The sequence below is a fragment of the Panthera onca genome, chromosome Y (genome assembly GCF_046562875.1).
Source record: "Panthera onca isolate mPanOnc1 chromosome Y, mPanOnc1 haplotype 2, whole genome shotgun sequence".
In the NCBI taxonomy this organism is placed as follows: Eukaryota; Metazoa; Chordata; class Mammalia; order Carnivora; family Felidae; genus Panthera; species Panthera onca.
Window position 1 is genome coordinate 23,924,809 of NC_138358.1, and position 21,660 is coordinate 23,946,468.

The window sequence follows — 21,660 nt, forward strand, 5'->3', positions numbered from 1 at the left end:
CCCACATTCACGAGGTTTTCTGTTCCGTCCTGGGTTGCTGTCATTCCTCAACATGTCGTGTTGAGACATGTATCCGTTCTTCCGGCTTTTGAGGAGGGAAAGAACCTGGAATGCAGATTCTCTACAACTTCTGACACCCTGAGTCCCAAATCCCCCTGCTTACTACTTCCCAATTCCATCGGAGAGAAGGGGCGCCCCTCTGCAGGTGGCCTGCGGCCGCCATCTAAACCACAAGGCTCTGGCTGTGTCACCACGCAGCCCTGCACGCTGGACCCCTGCATGCTCTGCTCTGCCATCATCAGACACAGCGTCTGGGACCTTCCTTCAGTGAACCTGAGACTCAGCATTGCAGGCAAACGACTGACTTTTGGATCTAAGAAGACTGCGGCTTCCACCGAGAGCAGAGGCAGCAAATGAGCCAGATAATAAACACCTTCGACTCTGTGGGGCCGTACAATCCACTACTGCCCGGCTCGGCCCTAAGGGACCAAAGCATACAGGTCCATACAGACAACAGTGGGTGTGGCTGCGTCCCAGGAACACTTGACTTTCAAAACGGACCACAGGAGCACTTTACCCAGACACAGAGCACTATCAAATCTTGCTTCAGGCACTTCCCCTGTGATTTAATTTTAGCAAGCCACACATGAGCTTTTCAATAGTTTTCCAAAAGAAATAAACAAAGAGATGAAAACAATCAGGAAACTTTTGACTCCGTGTTTCCATGCCAATTTCCCAAGGAATGGTCGGCAACATATTTTATCAGGGGAATGAATGGATGCTGTAATGTGCCTGCCAAGACACCCTTTCTGGGCATCCTCCCCCCACCCCCCCGCCCCAGCCGCCCCAGAACTGTGCCCCCTGAAGCCACGCCCCAATGGGGGAGGGGGTTAGAAAGGGCCCCTTGATGGGCACCTTGGTGGCTCAGTGCTGACAGCTCAGAGCCTAGATTCTGTGTCTCCCTCTCTCTCTGCCCCTCCCCGACTTGTGCCCCGTGTCTCTCTCAAAAATAAATAAAAACATTTAAAAAAATTTAAAGAACGGCCCCCTTGGGACACCTGGGTGACTCAGTCTGTTAAGCGTCCAACTCTTGATCTCGGCTCAGGAAATCATGTCCGATCTTAATCCGTCAATTAGGAACATTCCTGGCAAACTATTCTGAACTAAGATGACTTAAATAATCAAAGAAAACTTACTTTACATACATATCCATGGCTCCTCTGGCCACACAATGTCCACACACCATTCGGTCCAAAAAGACCACAATCTGGCCCTTTACACAAAAGTCTGCTGGCCCAGGTGATGGGGCACGTGACTCCTGATCTCAGGGTCATGAGTTCAAGCCCTACATGGGCATGGAGTCTACTTAAAAATAAGTTTGCCAGACCTGACAAAAATGAACCAAAATATCCAAAAATGTTTAAAATTTTTTAGCAGTTTATTTATTTTGAGAAAGAGACAGCATGAGAAGAGGAGGGGCAGAGAGAGAGGGAGAGACAGAATCCCAAGCAGGCTCCACACCGTCAGTGCAGAGCCTGATGCGGGACTCCAACTCACAACTGTGAGATCACGACGTGAGCCAACATCAAGAGTCACAACTGACTGAGCCACCCGGGCACCTCCAAAATTTTTTTTCAATGCACATTTAGGGTCAGTGACTAAATACAGGCTAAAGTGTCTGTGGTCCTTCTTCCTAAATAATCCCTCTCTTGGGGGGGGGGGGGGGGCCTGGGTGGCTCAGTCAGTTAGGCGCCGACTTTGGCTCAGGTCTTGGTCTCAGTTTGTGAGTCTGAGCCCCGCATCGAGCTCTGTGCTGACAGCTCGGAGCCTGCAGCCTGCTTTGGATTCTCTGTCTCCCTCTCTCTCTGCTACCCCTCACTTGTGCACGCACCCGCTCTCTGTCTCTCTCTCAAAAATAAAAATGTAAAAAAAATTTTTTTTAATTTAAATAATCCTTCTCTCACATTAAAAATAAATGACAGCATCGGAGGAAATGGACCACTTCTCCAGAGGTGGAGTTGAACTGGGTATGCTTCAAACACCTGACATCTGGCAAACCTCCAACTCCACTGAATCATGGACAAAGGCTGGGGTGGGGGTGCGTGGACCCCACCTCTTTCTCAGTTAGGGCTCGCCGCCCAGGATGGCTTGCCCAGTCCTGGCCCACGATGCCACCCCCAACCTCCAGGTCTCACCTTCTCTGGTTCCATCCGGTGGGAGGGCCCTTCTCAAGGTCAGAGCAAGGCCACTCCCCCATCACCAGAGAACTGCCCTTTCGGGCACCTACCCCCCCTCATGTGTCAACGGCACAAGGACAGGAAGCAACTCCAGTTTGCCCAGATGTTACTACCACCGTACCACGCCGGGCACTGCACAGACGAAGCCACCAACAGGTATTCGCGGAGTCGATGAATGAAACGACCCATGGATTAAGAGAACACAGAATTCCACAGAAATGAAACCATTTCCTCCCAGAGCATGAGTAAAAACAAATCCCTCACCTTCAGACAAGGTCAGGGAATCCAACGCCTGTCGAGAAAACACAGAGTGCTCTGAGAAATACACAGGACACACGCCAACTATTAAGAGCCCAATTCTATACGGTCCACACACTGTGGGTCAGAGGTCGGCCAAATCCAGCCCACGGCCTGTCCCACGAAGCCCACAGGCTAAGGATGGTTTCTTGCTTTGTTTTAAATGGTGGGGGGGGGGGGGGGGGAATCAAAAGGGCTAATCTTTCAGGAGACAGGAAATTTATAGGAAATTCAAAGCCCAGTGGCCTCAGTGGCCTTAAGTGGGCTTTTCCTGGGACCCTGCCACACTCATTCGGTGACAAAACGTCTAGAGCTGTTTAGCACGAGGCATGGTTCCACAGAGGACCTGTGACAGTGTCCTGCCATCTGAAGCTAACACGTCTACGCTCTGGCCCTCCACAGAGAAAGGCTGCCCACCCTGTGTAGACAAGCGAGCCCAGGACTCAGAACCTAGAAATTCCATCGCAGCCTGTGCCATGCCTCTAGTGACACCAGCAGGTCCCTAAGTTCCCGCCTCAACGAAAGGAAAAGACCAGACCCCGAGGGTCACCCGCATCTCCCCCAACTTAATACTCAGGGTCCTTCTGAAGCTTGTCTGCCTCGGCTCGGGCAGGATGGAGACCCAGAAGAGGAAACACGGAGACTGCATCTCTAACAGACACATGATCTATCCCGCTAGTGCTGTTTGCTTATTTTGAACCCCGGTCCCCCTCCCGCCCCCAAAATGAGTAGATGAAATTCACTAAAACTCAGGAGCCGGACTCCTGGCAGGGGAGTCACTGGGTTTGACAAAGAGACAGTGTTCTCGTTCTCTCTCTCTCTCTCATACACATACACACACACACACACACACACACACACACACACACACACTCCTTCATTCTGAACTGAGTGGCTCCAGCTGCACTCATTAGTCCTGTCCTTATACAGGAAATGGGACTAGAAGGGAAAACAAGGCAGGAATGTTCCCGGGTGCGCGCACATCACTAAATGCTTAAGCTTTCAATCCTCCCAGGCAGAAGGAGGAAAAATAAATCTAAGACGTCGCACACTTCATACCATATGAGGGCTTCTTTCTACCCAAAACCTCTCTGGGAAAAATTATTTTCTCCCTGCAAAAACAAATCGTGAAAAACAGAGAGCAATGCGCACATCAAAAGATTTGATTTACATAACAATTTAAATGCCCGCCAAGCTGGTATTGTCTTCTGTGTCGCATATGCTTTAAAAACCAAACATACATTTTTGTTACAGACAAAATGGGTTATTTTCTCCTGCTCACAACCAGCTCTTAAACAGGACAGAACCAAAGGCAAAACAACACTCAGGAGGGTCTACAATTTTTCCATTAAAATCCAGATAATTTCTTTTTACAAAGCAAAAGTCTATCACGGAAACCTCAACCGGCACCTTATTAAACAACGACACACTATTTGCAGACTCTAGGGAAGGTCTAGTAACAGGAATGTGCCGTCGGTCGTGAGGGTTCCCTACAGTGCCTGCTGTTACAACACATCGTTACATTTCTAGTTATTGAGAAATTTGTTCACACTTTCTAGTTATTGAGAAATTTGTTCACGTGCCTAAGAATGCAGGATACATATAACACACATACACACACACACACTCACCTCAGCAATGAGGTATAATGTTTTTAGATATTCAAAGCACGTAAATTCAGTCTCTGACCTCCAGTCTAATATAGACCTAGAAAGAGTATAAAAATAACTACACTTTAAGGCAGGAACATAAATCTGTTCGAATGACACAGAGTGTTCCGGGTTTCAATGGAAGGAGAGAAGGAGGGAAGGGAGGGATCTTAAAATTCACAGGCATCAGAAGATCCAGGGCGCCTGGGGGGTGCTCAGTCGGTTAAGCCTCTGACTGACTCTTGATTTCGGCTCAGGTCATGATCTCACGGTGGTGGGATCGGGTCCTGGATCGGGCTCTACATGGAGCCTGCTTAGGGGTTCTCCCTCTCTCCTCTCTGCCCCTGCCCCTCTCTTCTTTCTCTCTCAAAATAAATAAACTTAGAAAGAAACCCAATAAATGTCCAAGTTTTGTTTGCAGTAAATGCCCTCCTCTCCATGCCCCTGGTCCTAGAAACTACACCTCTAGAATATTCCAGGAGGCTCCAACAGTCAACTCACTTCCCTTATGGACTCCCTCTGAGTCACTGACCACAGAGCAGCCAAATCCCATCACAATGTACAGATCGGGTCATTCCTCTCCACGGATGCCGCCCGATACTCAGGACAAGCGTTGACTTCTTAACACAGACGACAGAGTCCACAGAGTCATGGCAAAGTCTCCCGGCCGATCTCTTTCTCTTTCCCTCTCCCTCTCCTCATCTGCTCTGGACCTTTGCAAATGCTCGTTCCTTGGCCAGGCAGCCCCTCCTCTTCACCCCTCAGGTTCCATCTTAAATGCCCCCTCCCACGACTAAGCAAGATGCCCCGACCACACGCTCTTACAGCCGATGATCTCCCCAGGGTGCTCATCAGGGTTGCCACCCAAAAACCTTTGTGTGCACGTGCTGGCTTCTTTCCCACTCTGGCCGGGGTATGTGCACCATGGCCACACAATCCACTGCCACAGCCCGGGTACCCAGGGCAGCACCGATCACACAGGACCGACCACACGTTTGTTGAATGAATGAGTAAATGAGCGGGGGAGGACGAAGAAGCCTCCAGCTAAGCGAGCATTTTCCATGGGTGGGATTTTAGTTGAAGGCGCACGCACAGAGGCAGAAGGTTCCATGTCTATCCAGAGAAAGTCGGTCTCCCCACTTGGCTGGAATGCAAGCCAGTTCAGGGGCCTCAGGGAACTTGCATGGCAGGAACAGGGGGACAACCACTTTGTTTCCACTAGCCTTTACCGAATTCCTCCGTCAGAAACGCAGGTAACAAACCTTTGTGGAATTAGCAGACCCCTGAGGTTTTCAGCAACAGAAACCGGAGACCTTTCTCCTATCGTGTTACAGAGGTCTCAGACACTTGCAAATACTGCTGACACCGAATACCACTTGGAAATGCTGGTAGCAGTTAAAGTCATTGCTACGTGGTGTTATTTAAAATATGTGAAAAGAACTGGGGCACCTGGGTGGCTCCATCGCTGAGCGTCTGACTTTGGCTCAGGTCATGATCTCATAGTGAGTTCGAGCCCTGCGTTGGGATCTGTGCTGAGTGTGGAGCCTGCTTGGAATTCTCAATCTCTCTCTCTCTCTCTCTCTCTCTCTCTCTCTCTCTCCCCCTCCCTCCCTCTCTCTCTCATCCCTCCCCACCCCTGCTTTCTCTCTCAAAGTAAATAAAACTTAAAAAAAAAAAACCTTTAAAATGTTTAAGACCATAATGAAGAACAGAAAGCAGGTCTTGATTGAAGAGACGTTTATACACCCAGGCTCACACAGCAGCACGACTCACAGTCGTGAAAGGTGTGAGCAACTCAAGAGTCTCCCGACGGATGAATGGACCACCAAAATGTGGTCTGTACACACGTGGACCTGTTATGGCACGGGCGAGCCTGGAGAACATTGCACTCGGTGAAGTAACCCAATCACCAAAAAACAAATACTGTGTGATTCCGAGGCACAGAGAGGAGAGACAGAACGCAGAACAGTGGGTGCCAGGGGCTGGGGGCGAGGAGGACGAGGACTTTAACGGGGACGGTTTCAGCTGGAGACGATGCAAAGTCGTGGAGACGGACGGAAGGGATGCCAGCACGACAACGTGAACACACTTTCGCTGCTGAACTCGACACTTGAGAAAGGTCGGGATGGTAAACGTTAAAAAAACGTTTACTTATTTTGAGCAAGAGTAAGCACGCAGGAGAAGGGGAGAGAGAATCCCACACAGGCTCCGCACTGTCAGCACAGAGCCCGCCACGGGGCTCAAACCCACAAACCGTGGAATCATGACCTGAGCTGAAATCAAGAGCTGGATGCTTAAGTGACTGAGCCCCCCAGGCACTCCAAGATGGTAAAATGTTTTTAAGTGTTTATTTTCTGAGAAAGAGAGTGTGTGAGCGAGCAGGGGAGGAGCAGAGAGGGCGACACAGAATCCCATGAAGACTGTGCACTGTCAGCATAGAGCCCAGTGTAGGGCTCAAACTCACAAACGGTGAGATCATGACCTGAGCCAAAATCAAGACTCGGATGCTTAACCGACTGAGCTACCCAGGCACCCCAAAATGATAAATTTTATATTATTTTTTACCACAACAAGAAAAGGAAAAGGAAAAAAAACACATATTCCTACTATTCAATAAATTTTATTATTTCTTTAAAGTTTATTTATTTGACAGAGAGCAAGGGAGCAAGCAGGGGAGGCGCAGAGAGAGAGGGAGAAAGAAGGAATCCCAAGCAGGCTCCGTAAGTCAGCACAGAGCCTGATGCAGGGTTCAATCTCATGAACCGTGAGATTATGATCCGAGCCGAAATCAAGAGTCAGATGCTCAACCCACCGAGCCACCCAGGCGGCCCAAATTCTGTTTTTAATATTGTAATGACAATAATTTTAATCACGTCCTTTGCAAGCCTGTTTTTATTTTTTAAATGTTTATTTTTGAGAGAAAGAACACGAGTTGGGGAGGGGCAGAGAGAGAGAGGGAGACACAGAATCCGAAGCAGACTCCAGGCTCTGAGCTGTCAGCACAGAGCCCTACACGGGGCTCAAACTCACAAACCCTGAGGGAATGACCTGAGCCAAAGTCGGACACTCAACTAAGTGAGCTACCCAGGCACCCGACTATTTTTCTTTTTTTTTTTGGAATGCATTTGAAAATTCTATTCTGACAAGCCTCCTAGGCTTTGATGGACAGCTAAAGCAGGTCCAAACATAAAAACGAAGGTTCAGGACCGTTGTCTACAAGAAGTGGGCAAATAAGGAAGCCAGACTGTTGAGAGCCTTGGGCACAAGGAGTCCAAACTCAGCATCACCTCGTGGGGACTCTGAAGTACTTGGCCCCATACAGGGTGCACAGCCCTGGTGCTCTGGAGGGTCCGTCAGCAGGAGGATGAAGGGAGAGGGGAGTGGGGAAGGCAGGGGGGTGGCAGGTAGGGGCAGAAGGGCTGGAAGAGCCGGGGTGTCCACGATCTGAAGTTCACGGGCAACGAGGAAGGCATGCTTCTTCCAAGTGGGGGCAGACCACATCGCACGGCATCAGGGTGTGTGTGGCGCGAGAGCATCAGACGGCGTGAAGGCAGAGCGTGTGCGACTTTTCTTCGAAGACAGGTGACGAGCAGGAGGAAAATCGGAAATAGGGCAATCAGCGAACAGATCTAACAAACGGTTCTGTTGATTTTTTTTTCTGGCATGGTTTGCTTGTGTTTCCGGTGCAAAAAGCAAGTAAACAGTCTGTAGAACTCAGGTGAGAGGTGGTCTTTCCTCACAGAACCTACGGTTTTTAATAAATCCCGAACCACATGAGTTCCTGCTACGCTCACAAAATTAAGCCCACATTTTCAACATGTTCAGAAAACGTTGCTCACAGATGGAAACTCTGAGATGATCTTTTCCTTTCTCAAGGCTAAACGTCAATAGAGATGACCAAGGGCTTGATAAGAGTCGCTATTCGAAGACGCAGCTGGGGAGGGAAGAGAATTCAGTGGAGGTGTTTCTGCCTGGAGTTCTCCTGCCCCCTCTCCTAAACCCGAGGCGGTCAACCTCATCTCCGCACACCCGTCCATTAGAGACGACCTTGGACCATGACTCACGACTGACGGTGAAGGTGCAGACCAGCCCCTCTGGCTCAGCACGAGGACAAAATCACAGCCCCACACTTCCTGTACCTGACGTGATTAACAGTAAGAAACAGAAGCAGTGAAACCTAGGGAGCCCAGCTTTGGTTCACGGGGGCCACGACCCCCTGGAGCTTTTCTCCTCACACCAGTTCTCTGCCCTCACCTGGCCGTGGTCATGTTCAGCCTCACCACAGCCACGCGTCCAGAGGCTCTGCTGACAGACTATCCTTCTCAGACACCGCATAAGCCCTCATCTTACCTTGTCATCAGAAGCCCAAACAACTCATAGGCACGTGTAGCTAGTATCTCCCATGTGAGACTATCCGCTTAGTGTGGAGACCATCCACTAGGTACAGAGACTATCCATTAGCGCAGAGACTAACCACGAGGTATGGACACTATCCACTAGTGCAGAAACTACCACTAGGTATGAAGACGATCCACTAGGCGTGGAAACTATCCACTAGTGTGGAGATGATCCACTAGGTACGGAAACTATCCAGTGGTATGGAAACTACCATTATGGAGACTACCCACTAGTGCGGAAACGATCCACAAGTATGGAGATGATTCACGAGGTATGGAGACAATCCAGTAGGTATGGAGACGATCCATGAGTATTGAGACGATCCACACTAGTGCAGACACGGAACATCTGCATCGTGGAAGAACGTTCTACTAGACAGCTGCTGGGGGTTAGCCCATCTCCACGTAGTCCTGCTTTGCCTTGGTATATGCCCCAGTCCACTGGTTTTTAGGAAACAAACAGCATAATTCAAATAACCTCTTACACAGAAAGCCTCATCTGAAGCGGATTAAATGGGGGTGACTCAGATTCTAAACAATGGTGGTGATCAGGGAGGGTAAGAACCAGGAGGAAAAGAAGTGGCCGCTGGCTACCAAGTCCCCAGGCACACACCCTTTGTTCCCCAGTACAGTCTGAAAGCCTAGTTGGTCTCGGGCATCAGAAGATCCCACCCCGCCTGGCTTCCTTTGAGTCAGGACGCCCCTGCTCTCCCAGAAAACCTTAACCTTCATATGTTAGGTTATCTCCCGGTACAGCTTTTCAGAGGTATCGTCCTCTCTGCTTCTAAATATTTTACATGTTCACTGCCTTCTCATCTGTCCCCAAAAAGAAATGCCCCTAATACCCCTAGTCTCCCAAGACTAAAACCCTGCACAGTTTTCCTCCTGCAAGAAATACAGTCCATTGGAGCACCTGGGTGGCTCAGTCGGTTAAGCGTCCGACTTCGGCTCAGGTCGTGATGTCACAGTTCATGGGTTTGAGCCCCGCGTCGGGCTCTGTGCTGAAAGCTGAGCCTGGAGCCTGCTTCAGATTCTGTGTTTCCCCTTCTCCCTGCCCCCCCCCCCCCCCGACTTGCGCTCTTGTCTCTCCGTGTCTCTCTCTCTCTCTCTCAAAACTAAATGAACGTTAAAAAAAGAAGAAATACAGTCCACCCCCCAATCCTGTATCTTATCTCTCGAACATCTCCCTGTCTGCTTCCACTCAAGCACCAAGTCTCCCTTTCCCTAAGCCCTCCTTCACCCACACTAGTTTCCCAGGCAAAGGCTACCCACTTCCGGCCTCACCTTCAGGGCTGCGGCTCTCCAAGGAGAGGTGTGCCCCCACTGCCCCGCGTGTACCCCGTCTCCCATCCGCTGCAGACCCACCGCTCCTACCCTGAAAAACACAAGTCGGACTCCCCAAAATCACCGCCAACCGTGCCCACCTCTGCACCTCTGAGGGCTCTTGGCTCCTCTGCGCTCTCCTCCTCTCCTCACTCTTGCAGACGTGCTCCTCGCGGGAAGGCGCCTCCTGGGCCTCACCTCCTGCCCCAGGCCACCTCATCGGCTCCCAACCCCTTTCAAACTCCTTTGCGCAGAGCGCACGGGCACTTGGGACACCTCTACTACCCATGAAATCGAATCCTGCCCTTGTCCTGTCCACCTCAACCGCAGACCCCCTGGGGGTCAAAGTGGTGTTCAACTTATTCTGGAACGGGAGGCCCCTCCGTAAATCGCTAACAAATCCAGTCCAGCGGTTCTTGGCATCCAAGAGTGATGCGTCTTGTTTGGGTTTCCGCACACATATCCCAGTTTGTAGTTGCATAAACCCCAGGCGTGGGGAGAGCGTATTCGGAGAAGCTTAAGAAATGGAAACCAGGGACAGATCAAATAGCCTGATGGTGAAGGACGATTCCAGTAATTGGCCTCATCCATCAACTGCAACTACCCGAAGGCTCATTGAAAAACACCAAGCTCCTTCCAGCCTCGGCTCCTACCAAGAAATATCCCAGGCCACAGAGATCAAAGGGCCACGTGCCCATCTCCTCATGGAGTTATTTTTAGGTCTCGTCAGAGCAGGACGGGAGAAAGCAGAGATTTTCCATTCTACAATGGTGCTGGCAGCACTGAAAGTAGGTTAGCATGAAAAATTATCTGCGCTGTCAGTGCGGCTTTTAGATTCGAGCTAATTTTTAATCCCTTCTCTCCCCAACCCCCCCAACCCGCTCCCCGGCCAGAAGAGGTAGCAGCCTCCAGCGTATTTTAATAATGCTTCGAGAAGTGAAGCAAGAAGTAGAACGCGAGGAAGCCACTTAGCGAGGACGCCACGGCTAACGGAATACTCTGCCTTGCTACCGTGTACATCACGACGGGACAAGTTTAAAGAAGAAAGCTTGAAGTTGAAGCAGCCTCCGAATTACAAATGGGACAGAGTCCAAATCTTCACTGGTTCCTCACTCAGAACTGTTTTTCTCCCCAAAACGCTATAAAAATATGGTCAACTTCCCAGCGAGTGTAGAATGGCCCCAGAAAGCCTGCAAACGTAACTGAACTGTAAATCGGCACGGAAGTCCTACAGGTAGGACACCATAACGGGGCAAGGGTCCACCGTGGCATCGTTATTCTCAAATACACATGACGACGGGTCCGTGTGTGGCACGCCAGGTACCACGGATGAGACGGACCGACTGACATCTCCCTCCCGAGTTCTCACCCTTGTCCGGGCCTTGAAGCAACCATCAAAACCAGCGGACGAAAAGGCAAGAAACGGGTGGTCACCCTTGCACTGTGAGGCCAGCATCGCAGACAAGGTGCCAGAATGCAGGTAAGCCCCTGAGAACTGAAGACTGTCTATGTCCGATTCCGACTCGACCACTTTCTACCTGTGGGCCCCACCTTACGACTCCACGGGGACCAGTCACGTCAGGAGCCTAGCACCCTCTTCTTGGGAGGGGGGGGGAAGGCGGGGAGGGGGGCGGTAATCTTCAGGTGACGCGGTTCTCCAAAGCCGACAGCTCCCACAGGGGAGCTTAGCCATGCACTTCGCCCACCAACACTCCCAGCCTCTCGGTGACTGAGGGAAAGCGACAAAGGTCACTTCTAATGACCGAATCTCCCATCTTGTGCCACACAGGGACACCCCATACCCCCTCCTCTTATACATCAGCCCTGCTCTGTTCCAACAATGCCAGCACCAACTCTTTCCACTCCCGAGGCATAAATGGTAAGGTTTAACATGTTATCTCTTTCAGGGCTATAGACATTTTAACGGAGACAGACTTTCACATCCAACAAGTGACTCTCTAACTGTGCAATACCAGGCTCCAGCAAGCAAGGTGAAAGGGGAACAAAGTGCAAATGAGGAAGAGATGGGGAGGGGGGCGGAATGAAAGTACAGCAGGTACAGGGACAGGCCTCGAGGCAGGCAGGGATTGCAACCCTCGTTCTGTGAAGGGCCGGAGAGTAAATACTTCAGGCTTCCCTGGGCCAGGGGGTCTCTGTGTTGCAACACCGTCTATTGCTCAGAGGAGATATACGTGAATGGGTGTGGCTGTGTTCCAATAAAACTGTGTCGGACTGACATATAACTTTTATATCAAAATGTTATTCTTTTTTCGACCATTTAAAAATCTAAAATCATTCTTAGCTCGCGGGCTGCACAAAAACAGGTAGCAGGCCAAATGCAGCCCCTGCCTTAGAGCAGGCCGGTCTCAGGCTTTGGCTCAGAGATGTTTCTGGAATCAGACGCCGTCATTTTCTCAGGGTTCCCACGCACACAGCCGCAGCCTCTAGCCACACACTCCTGGGGGTCCTGAGAATTGTCCCACTGGAAATTGGCAGGAATCGAGGGGAAACCCTCTAGGGCTCAGAAGCGCAGCGTTGCCTCGCAGGCAACAGGGACTTTAAAGTCGCAATGACCCAGCCTGCCACCAGCCCGCTCTGAGCTCCGCAGGTGGGAGTTGCACAGCAGGTACTGCACTGCCCTGGCCTCAGTTTCCCCACCTGTAAAGCGGGAAGTCTTTCCAATGATGTGGACTTGTAGAGGCTCAAAAGGAACTGTATAGGGTCCCCCGGTCACCGCCTGGTGGAAGGCAGACACACAAACACGAACTGGCTGTGCTAATTGTTTTGTTATTTTCAGAGAGAGACAGAAAAGAGAGGGAGAGAGAGTTCAGGTGAGCAGGATAGGGGCAAAGAGAGGAGGAGAGAAGCCCAAGCAGGCTCTGTACAGTCATCGCAGAGCCAGGCGTGGGGATCGATCTCATGAGCCATGAGATCATGACCCGAGGCAAAACCAGGAGTCGGATGCTCAGCGGACTGAACCACCCAGGCACCCCTGGTGCTAATCGTCTTTACCTTCACATCCCATCGAGACTCGGGTACATTCCTATTCCTGCCCCAAACTCTGACCTCGGATGTCAATCCAGGGATGTGACCCCGGGTCTCACAGTGAAGCAGGACACGTGAACTAAGCCACACTGCAGACAGCAGAGGTCAAAGGCGGGACAGGCCACTCGGGTTTCAACACAGGAAGTCACACAGAAATCCCGCCCCGCAGATTAAACACAGACACACAAGAGGAGGCTGATTTCACCGGGTGGCGGGGGGGGGGGGGGGGGTCCTTCCTCCCCAGCGTCCTGGGCCTCTTCCTGGAACACTGCGCCACAGCCACCATCCCTGTCCCCGGTCTGTGACCTCGGCTCTCTCCCTCGCAACTGTGTACTACTCACAGCTCACAGCACAGACGTGTGACCGCGCGTGGTAACAAAAGAACAGAGGCTGGCTGTGTAGACAACATTTCTTCAGGACACTAAACCCTGATGGCTTTTATTTAATGGGATGTGCGATTTCAGTCATTTTCTTCTAAGCATAAGCAATGAACCAATGCTACAAAGCTCATGGCGAGATTGCTGAGTGTTAGAGGACATAGTAAGTGACCATCTGGATGTCGGAAGCTTTTTTTGTTGTTGTTTTAATTTTTTTTTTTTTTAATGTTTATTCCTTTTTGAGAGAGAGACAGAACACGAGCAGGGGAGGGACAGAGAGAAGAAAACCGAGAATCTGAAATAGGCTCCAGGCTCTGAGCTGTCAGCACAAGCCAACACAAGGCTCGAACCCACGAACCGTGAGATCAGCACCTGAGCCGAAGTCAGATGCTTAACTAACCGAGCCACCCAGGTGCCCCTCGGAAGCTTTGTGAAGGAACATTTTTTTCACTCGAAGTGTGTTTTTTGTTTAGCCAAGTGTGCGAGTGGAGAAACAGGCCATGGTGCTTCCAATTATGCGTACGATAGTGCTTTCTGATCATTTCCGAGCAAGACGCATTGGGGAGGAATCGGGAGACCGATTATCAATGTGCAGGCGGGTACCTTGTGAATTTCCCTTGCATTCTCCCTATTCTCCCTACACCCCCTCTATCAGTTTCATCGGTCACAGTAAGGGTGATCTGCGGTACCAGATCTTTCGGACTTTTTCCCAAGTCTGACCAGGCAGATCAAGGCTTTCCTGAGTCTGCCCTCTGCTGTGTCTATCTTGACGCTGGCCGTGGAGAAAGGCTGGGTGGCTGTACTTGTGCTTTATCTTTCCCCCGTATGTGTCCTGTCCTCAAAAGCCCGGAGCGTATTCGGCTGTGCCACTGGGTTCTTGCTGTTTCTTGTTAGTTTGTGGGAGGGGGAGGGGCGGAGGAGTAGACAGGGAAAGGAGAAAACACGAAGAGGACAGTGCTACACTTCCTGTGACAGCAGCCACGTTTTCACCGCTCACTGTGGATGGCTGCTTCCTAATTGTGGCGGCATAGAGATGACAGATGGGGACACGTTTTCGGGAACTGGTCACTGAAAAAACCGTTCTCTCCACACTGAAAGTTACACCGCATCTGTGCACAAACAGGAGCTCCAACCACACAAGATCACAGCAGGTATTAGAAAAGCACTCTTGAAACTACAAACTCAAAGTACAAAAACCCCCTTTACACGGTTTTGATGAAGGGCGCCCGGGGGGCTCAGTCAGCTGAGCGTCCGACCTCGGCTCAGGTCATGATCTGAGGCTTCAAGCCCTGCACTGGGCTCGGTGCTGACGGTGAGGAGCCTGCTTGGGATTCTCTCTCTCCCTCTCTCTGCCCCTCCCCTGCTCACACTCCGTTTCTCTCTCAAAAATAATTAAAACGTTAAAAAAAAAAAAGTGAACAGTTTTGTTGAGCTAGGAATCACACACCATACAATTCACTCACTGGCGGTATATGATTCAACTGCTCTTAGTATATTCCCAGAGCCGTGCAACCACCATCAGCAAATAACCTTAGAACACGTTCACTGTCCCGAGAAGAAGCCCTCCGCTCCCACCTTAGCAGACTCTAACCCAGGCCCCGTCCCCAAGCCCCCTGTGCTAGGTAAGCGCTAACCTCCTTTCTGTTTCAATAGATACGAGACCATTGCGCCTTTTTTTAGTCCGTCCCGAGCCTCTACAGATGCTTCACAGGCGCCTTGGCATGGACCCCATTCACAACGACCATCCCTGTCTGATCGTACCCGACGGGTGTGAGCCCGTAAATGAGCCTGGCTCCGGTTTCCACGAGTCACAGAAGCTTGTGCAACCTCGCTCCACGCCTCACTCACAAGAGCTTCTCAATGCTCACACAGGAATCTACTGCACTCCATTCTTGACCAGCTTGTGTCCAAACCCCAGCGTGGGGTACACACCATTATGTGGCTCTTGGAGGTACAGTGCACCTCGTCCCCCACGTGCAGAGTTATTCAAGAGCACTTCGCTGCTCTCAGTGACCATTACCAATCCTGTTACCCTCACAGCAAGAGACGCAGGAAAGAAAAACCATCCATCCCGCCACATTCCGTGTGATGGGAGACTGGGGTCCGTGTCAACTATCAACTTTACATTTCCACTCTCCCAGCAGGACAAGTGGCAAACCGCCCAAGCAGAGGAAAAGAAAGGCCCCCCAGGGGCGCCTGGGTGTCCCAATCAGTTAAGCGTCCAACTCTTGATTTCATCTCACGGTTTGGGAGTTCGAGCCCTGCGTCGGGCTCTGTGCTGACAGTGGGGAATCTGCTTGGGACTCTTCTCTCCCCCCCACCCCCGTCCTTCCCCCACTCTCAAAAGAAACAAATTAACGCTAAAAAAAAAGAGGAAGGGAATTCTGAAGTGAGGTCCTAATGGAGTAGGTAACACCCAACACAAGACTACATCCACTGAAGTGGGGGGAATGGGGACTGTTTCATCCATTACAAAATAAAGAACATGTGAATAAGTGAATCCAGGGCCAAGGATTTCAGGTTGTGTAACACTGGGTTTCTGCCTTCCCCATTATAATCACTTCCTGTAACTAGCAAGAGAAAGGTCTTCTGTCCCAAAATTTCATGTTCTACATGAGTCTGCCTGGAGATTAAGAGAAAATGGTCTGTCTTACTACAGCAGTGAAAACAAAACACAGTGTGCATGGGCAGCACAGATATCTGGTTTTTAACCACCAAAAGCACCTCCCGTCTTCCTGGCCTGCTGTCACCTGTCCCGTGCACACTGGCTGCCAAAAAAGTCAAGGCGACCGCGACCGCGTGCTTCTTTCTAACCCCAACTCCTTCCATCCCCTTCTGCTATTGCTTATGCCTGTCCTTCAAATGTAACTCCCAAATGAATCCGTGCAGAAACCAGTGAACTCCCAGTGAGGGCTCAGGGCTGGTGAACTGTACCGTGCCATGTGGATTTCCCGGTTTTGATATTACACCAAGGTTATGTAAGATGCCACCAGTGGAGGAAGCTGGGGGACGGCACACAGAACGCTATTTCTGCAACTTCTTGTGGGTCTATAATTAACCAAAATAAATCACTTAAAATAAAAAAATTAAATAAATTTCTGAAAACCTGACACAGTCTCTGTTCCTGAGGCACCCTCCTGGTACTTTGGAGAACTAAAAATAACAAATCCAAGGGACGTAAACGAACCCTATAAAGGTCTTCCTACTCAATAAAAACTAATTGCAATAAACACAGGCAGTGAACCAGAAAAACTCTTCCTGTAACTAGCAAGAAAAAAGGGTCCTCTATTGCATTAAAATGTAATATTCTGCAAGTATTAGAAACGAACAACCTAAAAATGAAATTGAGAAAACAGCACTCGCGAGAGCACCAAAAGGAATGCATCTGATGCTCTAAAATATGAACCATAAAGTGCCATCACTGGGGCCCCTCCCTGGATGGCCCAATCAGAGGACTCTTGATTTCGGCTCAGGTCGTGATCCCAGGGTTGTGGGATCCGGCCCCACGGGAGCCCGCTTGGGACCCTCTCTTGCTTGCACATGCGTGCAACTCTCTCTCAAAATAAATAAATAGGCTTTACTGAAAAGAAAAAAAAAACGAAACTTGAAGATGACGGCAGGGCCAAACCCAGTAGCTACGACGCAGGATTTTAGCAACGAGTGATCATTAAGAAGTCTTTTTAAGACAATTCTTTTATTTGGATGTTTCTGATGGTTAAGCACACGCACCCATCAGACACCCATTCAATCAATCACCCATCCGTGTACCAATCAAGTATGTATTAACTGAAAGAGGAGAAGCAGCTAGGCTGTGGCAGTCTCCAGACACAACACAAACAATTTCCGAGACAACCAACAGCGGACAAGGTTCCGATTCCTTAAACCCTGCCCCAAATCACTGAACGCAAGGCCCCATCTTTTAAGCGCTTCCTTGCACCCTCTTTCGGAGATGCCCACGGTCCCCTCGAGGCAGTAAGTCAACAAGCTCAACTTTGTCCAACCACAGATGTGCACGATCTGGTGGTTACTGCCTCAAGGACACAGACTATACCTGTAAGCCCAGGTAAGGCCAAACGTCTAAGAATGAGCCTCAGAATTTATGCCACCTGAAATTGAAACGATCCGAGAGCTTACAGAACTTATCTGTACGAACTGCAGATAAGAAAAAAGCACTTTCGATTTTTTAAAACGGACTTTATCACCATCAGAAACCAACCCATCCTTTATCAGTTGGATATTTTCCATGAAATGAACATTTACTTGGTTTTAAGTCCAACGTGAGCGTTTCACTTTATACGCTGGCAGTTACATGTTCAACCAAATTATATTTAATATCGCCATCATTTCAGAACGGGTAATCATAACTGTGTTGTTTGTCCTTATAACATTTGCTCGATAACGGTATTTTTTTATTTTCTTTATTTTATATATAAAGAGAGAGCGTGAGTGGGGGATAGAGGCAGGGGGAAAGAGAGAGAATCTGAAGCAGGCTCCAGGCTCCACGCAGAGCCCGACGAGGGCTCGATCCCACAACCCCGGATCAGGACCTGACACGAAATCAAGACTCAGATGCTCAACCGAGTGAGTCACCCAGGCTCCCCAGTAACAGTTTTAATACAGGACTTCAGTGTTCAGTACCCACAAAACCTGAGGAAAAGGAAGGAGCTGTCCAGAAAAAGCTCCTTTTCCCAGACTAAGGCCACCTTAAATATATACACACCAACACCTACTCATAAACTCCATTCTTTTTTTAATACCTTGGCTCCCTTTCAATCATAATCTGGGGGAAGGAACCATCCCGATAAAACCACCCAACCAAGAATCATCAGGAGGCCCTGATGCCACTGACTGGCTTCCAGTGTGGATCAAATCACGTTTCAACTGAGGTCCAGTCGACTTCCCCAACAAGCCAGTAAGACATCAGGGTGACCCTTGTTTCAAACAATATCATTACACCTTAGAAAGATTCTACTGGGGGGGGGGGGGGGGGTGCCTGGGTGGCTCAGTCGGTTGAGCATCCGACTCTTGATTTCAGTTCAGATCATCATCTTACGGTTTGATGAGTTAGAGCCCCGTGTCGGGCTCTGTGCTGGCCACACGGAGACTGCGTGGTATTCTCTCTCTGCCCCTCCCCTCCTCACTCTGTCTCTCTCAAAATAAATAAACGTTAAAAAAAAAAAAAAGATTCTGTTGGGTTAACCCATCAGACACTTCCAGTACCGGACAACTTCTGATCAAAAACAACCACTTAATATGGGTGCAAAATGCTTTATATATAAACTTGTAACTGAAGGTTCGGTTTACAACTGTGGGAGTAACTGTGCAAATGCAACTCTTAAACTACGGAAACGCAAAGCTCCTTATCTCCTTTCAAGAAAGAATTTCCCAATCCACCCTGGCTTTCCTCTTCCCGGCAGCCTCGTGACTGAGCAAGGCCATCTCTCTCTTGCTCCGGGGCTATCTGGCTGGCCCACACTTCAGGAGGCGGGCTTTGAGGTCCCTAGGCTTTCTACCCGACCCTGCCTCCCACGTACCCTCTGCGTGCCTCCCGAGACGCTCTTGCAACACCTGCAGCTCCAACCCATCTCCGTGGGGCCCTGCGGACACAACTGTTGGAACGCCGATTGCTTTCAGGCTGGTAAAGTCGCTCTCAAATTAGACATAGGTTTCTGTGTCTCTGACGCACAGGGATAAACACCGTGTGTATCTCTGAATCGGCCTATCTGCTACAATTTATCTGTCACCCTGCGAGCGATACCCACGTGCTCCATGGTCACGCCAGGACACTGGAGCGGGGAAGTTGAGTCACCAGGGGCACGTGTTTCCAGCTGAGGCTGAACAAGGCTGAACTCCACCTTCTCGTTTCAGCTCCCAGACTGGAAACGAGTGTCCTTCACGGGGTCTCTGCCATGCCAAAGTCTTTCCCGTTTGCCTGCTCTCTGTTGGTGAGGACCGTTGAGAACGGCCCCAAGCCCGGGGCTTTAGTGCTGGCCGGTGTTGCCAAGGGCAAGAAGGCAGGACGTGCCTGACGGAGAAAACCCACGTGTTAGACGAGCTTTCCTAGGGCAGGAGTTACACTGCTGTTGGCTGGGAGTTTCAGTGTAAAGGAATCAACGATATATATTCAATAAGGGGTCTTTATACAGAAAAATAAGCTCACGTACGGACGTTAAGCAGAGGCTCACGGGAAGCTACCCCTGTGTTTCCCCTAGGAGCAAAGCTTCTATGAAGTTTCAGTGACTTTACAGGACATTAACTACTGTGAATACCGAGAATCCCCCAGACACACTAACCACATAAACATGTACCCATCAGAGTCCTTTCCACTCAACCTAAAAAAGACCGCAAACCATCCTACGATATCTTCACATTCCACAGACAGCCATCTGTGACACACTGGTGTCACCTCTCCCTTGCTCCCGTCCCCATTCCTTCCTCATTCTTTTTTTTTTTTAATTTTTTTTAATGTTGACTTATTTTTGAGACACAGAGACACAGACGAAGCGTGAGCAGGGGAGGGCAGAGAGAGAGGGAGACAGAGAATCCGAAGCAGGCTCTAGGCTCCGAGCTGTCAGCACAGAGCCTGACGCGGGGCTCGAACCCACAAACTGTGGGATCACGACTTGAGCCGAAGTCAGATGCTCAACCGACTGAGCCACCCCGGCGTCCCAATTCTTGCCTCTTCACACCTAGAGCTAGCTAAGCGAGCTCGGCCATGGCCCTCCTGCACAGGTGAAGTGCGGTTCAAATGAACCGGAAGGGCAGCTATGAAAGGAAAAAGCCAGAACGAGAGAGAATGAAATGACAGAGGATGGGGCTGGGAGATGAATCCTGTCCCTCTGCTGGCTGATGTCTCTGGAGCCCATCTGTCACAGCAGGTGCCCCGGCAGGCGGTCTCCTTCAATTTCCATGACTCAGCAGCCCTCGGGAGCAGCTCTGGAATGTGCCTCCATGTATAAAGTGGGAAATGGATGGCAAAAATGCAGTATTCAGGGCAAGAAGCAAATGTCGGTTACGAAACACAGCCTGTTGTTAACGCTTTCTTCCTGTTTTACGACTCCCCCAAGGCCAGATGCGGAAATGTTTCCAAGACAGCAAGTGAGCAAAAGGAAGAGGTGAAGGTGGAAATTTCTTTTGTGATCGGAGCAATGCTAACAGTAAAACCACAGCTCAACCCCTCTCCTTTCCTGGAGAACCGTCCTAACCTAAGTTGTAAAAGGACCAAGCATATCAAGCAGGAAAGAATCTTCCTAAAAAGTACCAAAGCCTACTTAAATTTGCAAAAGATTACCAATTTTCAATAAAGACTCTCAAGCAAAATATTTTAATACAAAAAAGCTAACTATTTTTTTGTTTTGTTTTGCTGTTTTTTCTTTTAAGGTTGAATGGTCTCAGGGTGCCTGGGTGGCTCAGTCAGTTAAGCGTCTGACCCTCGATTTCAGCTCAGGTCACGATCTCAAGGATCGTGAGTTCAAGCCCCACATCAGGCTCCAAGCTAGCAGTGCGTAGCCTGCTTGGGATGCTCTCTCCTCTCTCTCTGCCCCTCCCCCACGCGCGCGCGCGCGCGCGCGCGCACACACACACACACACACACACACACACACACACACACACACACACCAGGGCTCTCTCTCTCAAAATAAACATTCAAAAAAATAATAATAAAGTTGACCCCCCTCAAGGACTTTTCAGCGAAAAAAGTCCCTCCATATGTGATGCCTGACACCATGGGACAAGCTTCTATGTCCTCCAAAGAAAACTAAAATAATGTGATAAAGGTAACCATATTCCTTAGTTCTGCTTAGACTACGTGTCGGAATTTGATTTTCTCAGATAGAGTCCCAATTAGCCTTTAATTCTGTCACATCCACTTAGCTAGATAATCCAGAAGTTCTCTCACAGTTCTACCAAAATGGAATTTGTTGAAGGGCGCCTGGGTGGCTCAGTCGGTTAAGCGTCTGACTTTGGCTCAGGTCATGATCTCACGGGTTGTGGGTTTGAGCCCTGCATCGGGCTCTGTGCTGACGGCTGGGAGCCTGGAGCCTGCTTCAGATTCTGTGTCTCCCTTTCTCTCTGCTCCTCCCCTCCTTGCGCTCTCTGTTTCTCAAAAATAAACATTACAAAAATGGAATTTGTTGGAAGGGAGGCCTTTCCTGACTCCTGTTCAAGGCAGTTCAGTCCCTAGAAGTTCCAAGGAACACAATTATTATGGAGCACTCCTTTTCAGGTGACAAGAAGATCCTGAAGACTGCTTTCCAGTCACTGGGTTCCACCATATACAATTTTTACCACCACGAGTGGCAGCATAACTGCCCATAATTCCACGAATTCAAAC

At 49.8% G+C, this 21,660-nt stretch overlaps 1 protein-coding gene and 1 long non-coding RNA gene across 9 annotated transcripts in view; one reads left to right on the forward strand and one right to left on the reverse strand.

The window, feature by feature from the left end:
* LOC145714972 (F-box-like/WD repeat-containing protein TBL1X) overlaps window positions 1–21,660 on the reverse strand; it is a 229,568-nt gene that overhangs the window by 182,664 nt on the left and 25,244 nt on the right. The window lies entirely within an intron of this gene.
* LOC145714974 (uncharacterized) lies at window positions 18,755–20,570 on the forward strand. Its single transcript, XR_014137092.1, has 3 exons — window positions 18,755–18,963; window positions 19,194–19,270; window positions 20,393–20,570. It is a non-coding gene; the product is annotated as an uncharacterized LOC145714974 (long non-coding RNA).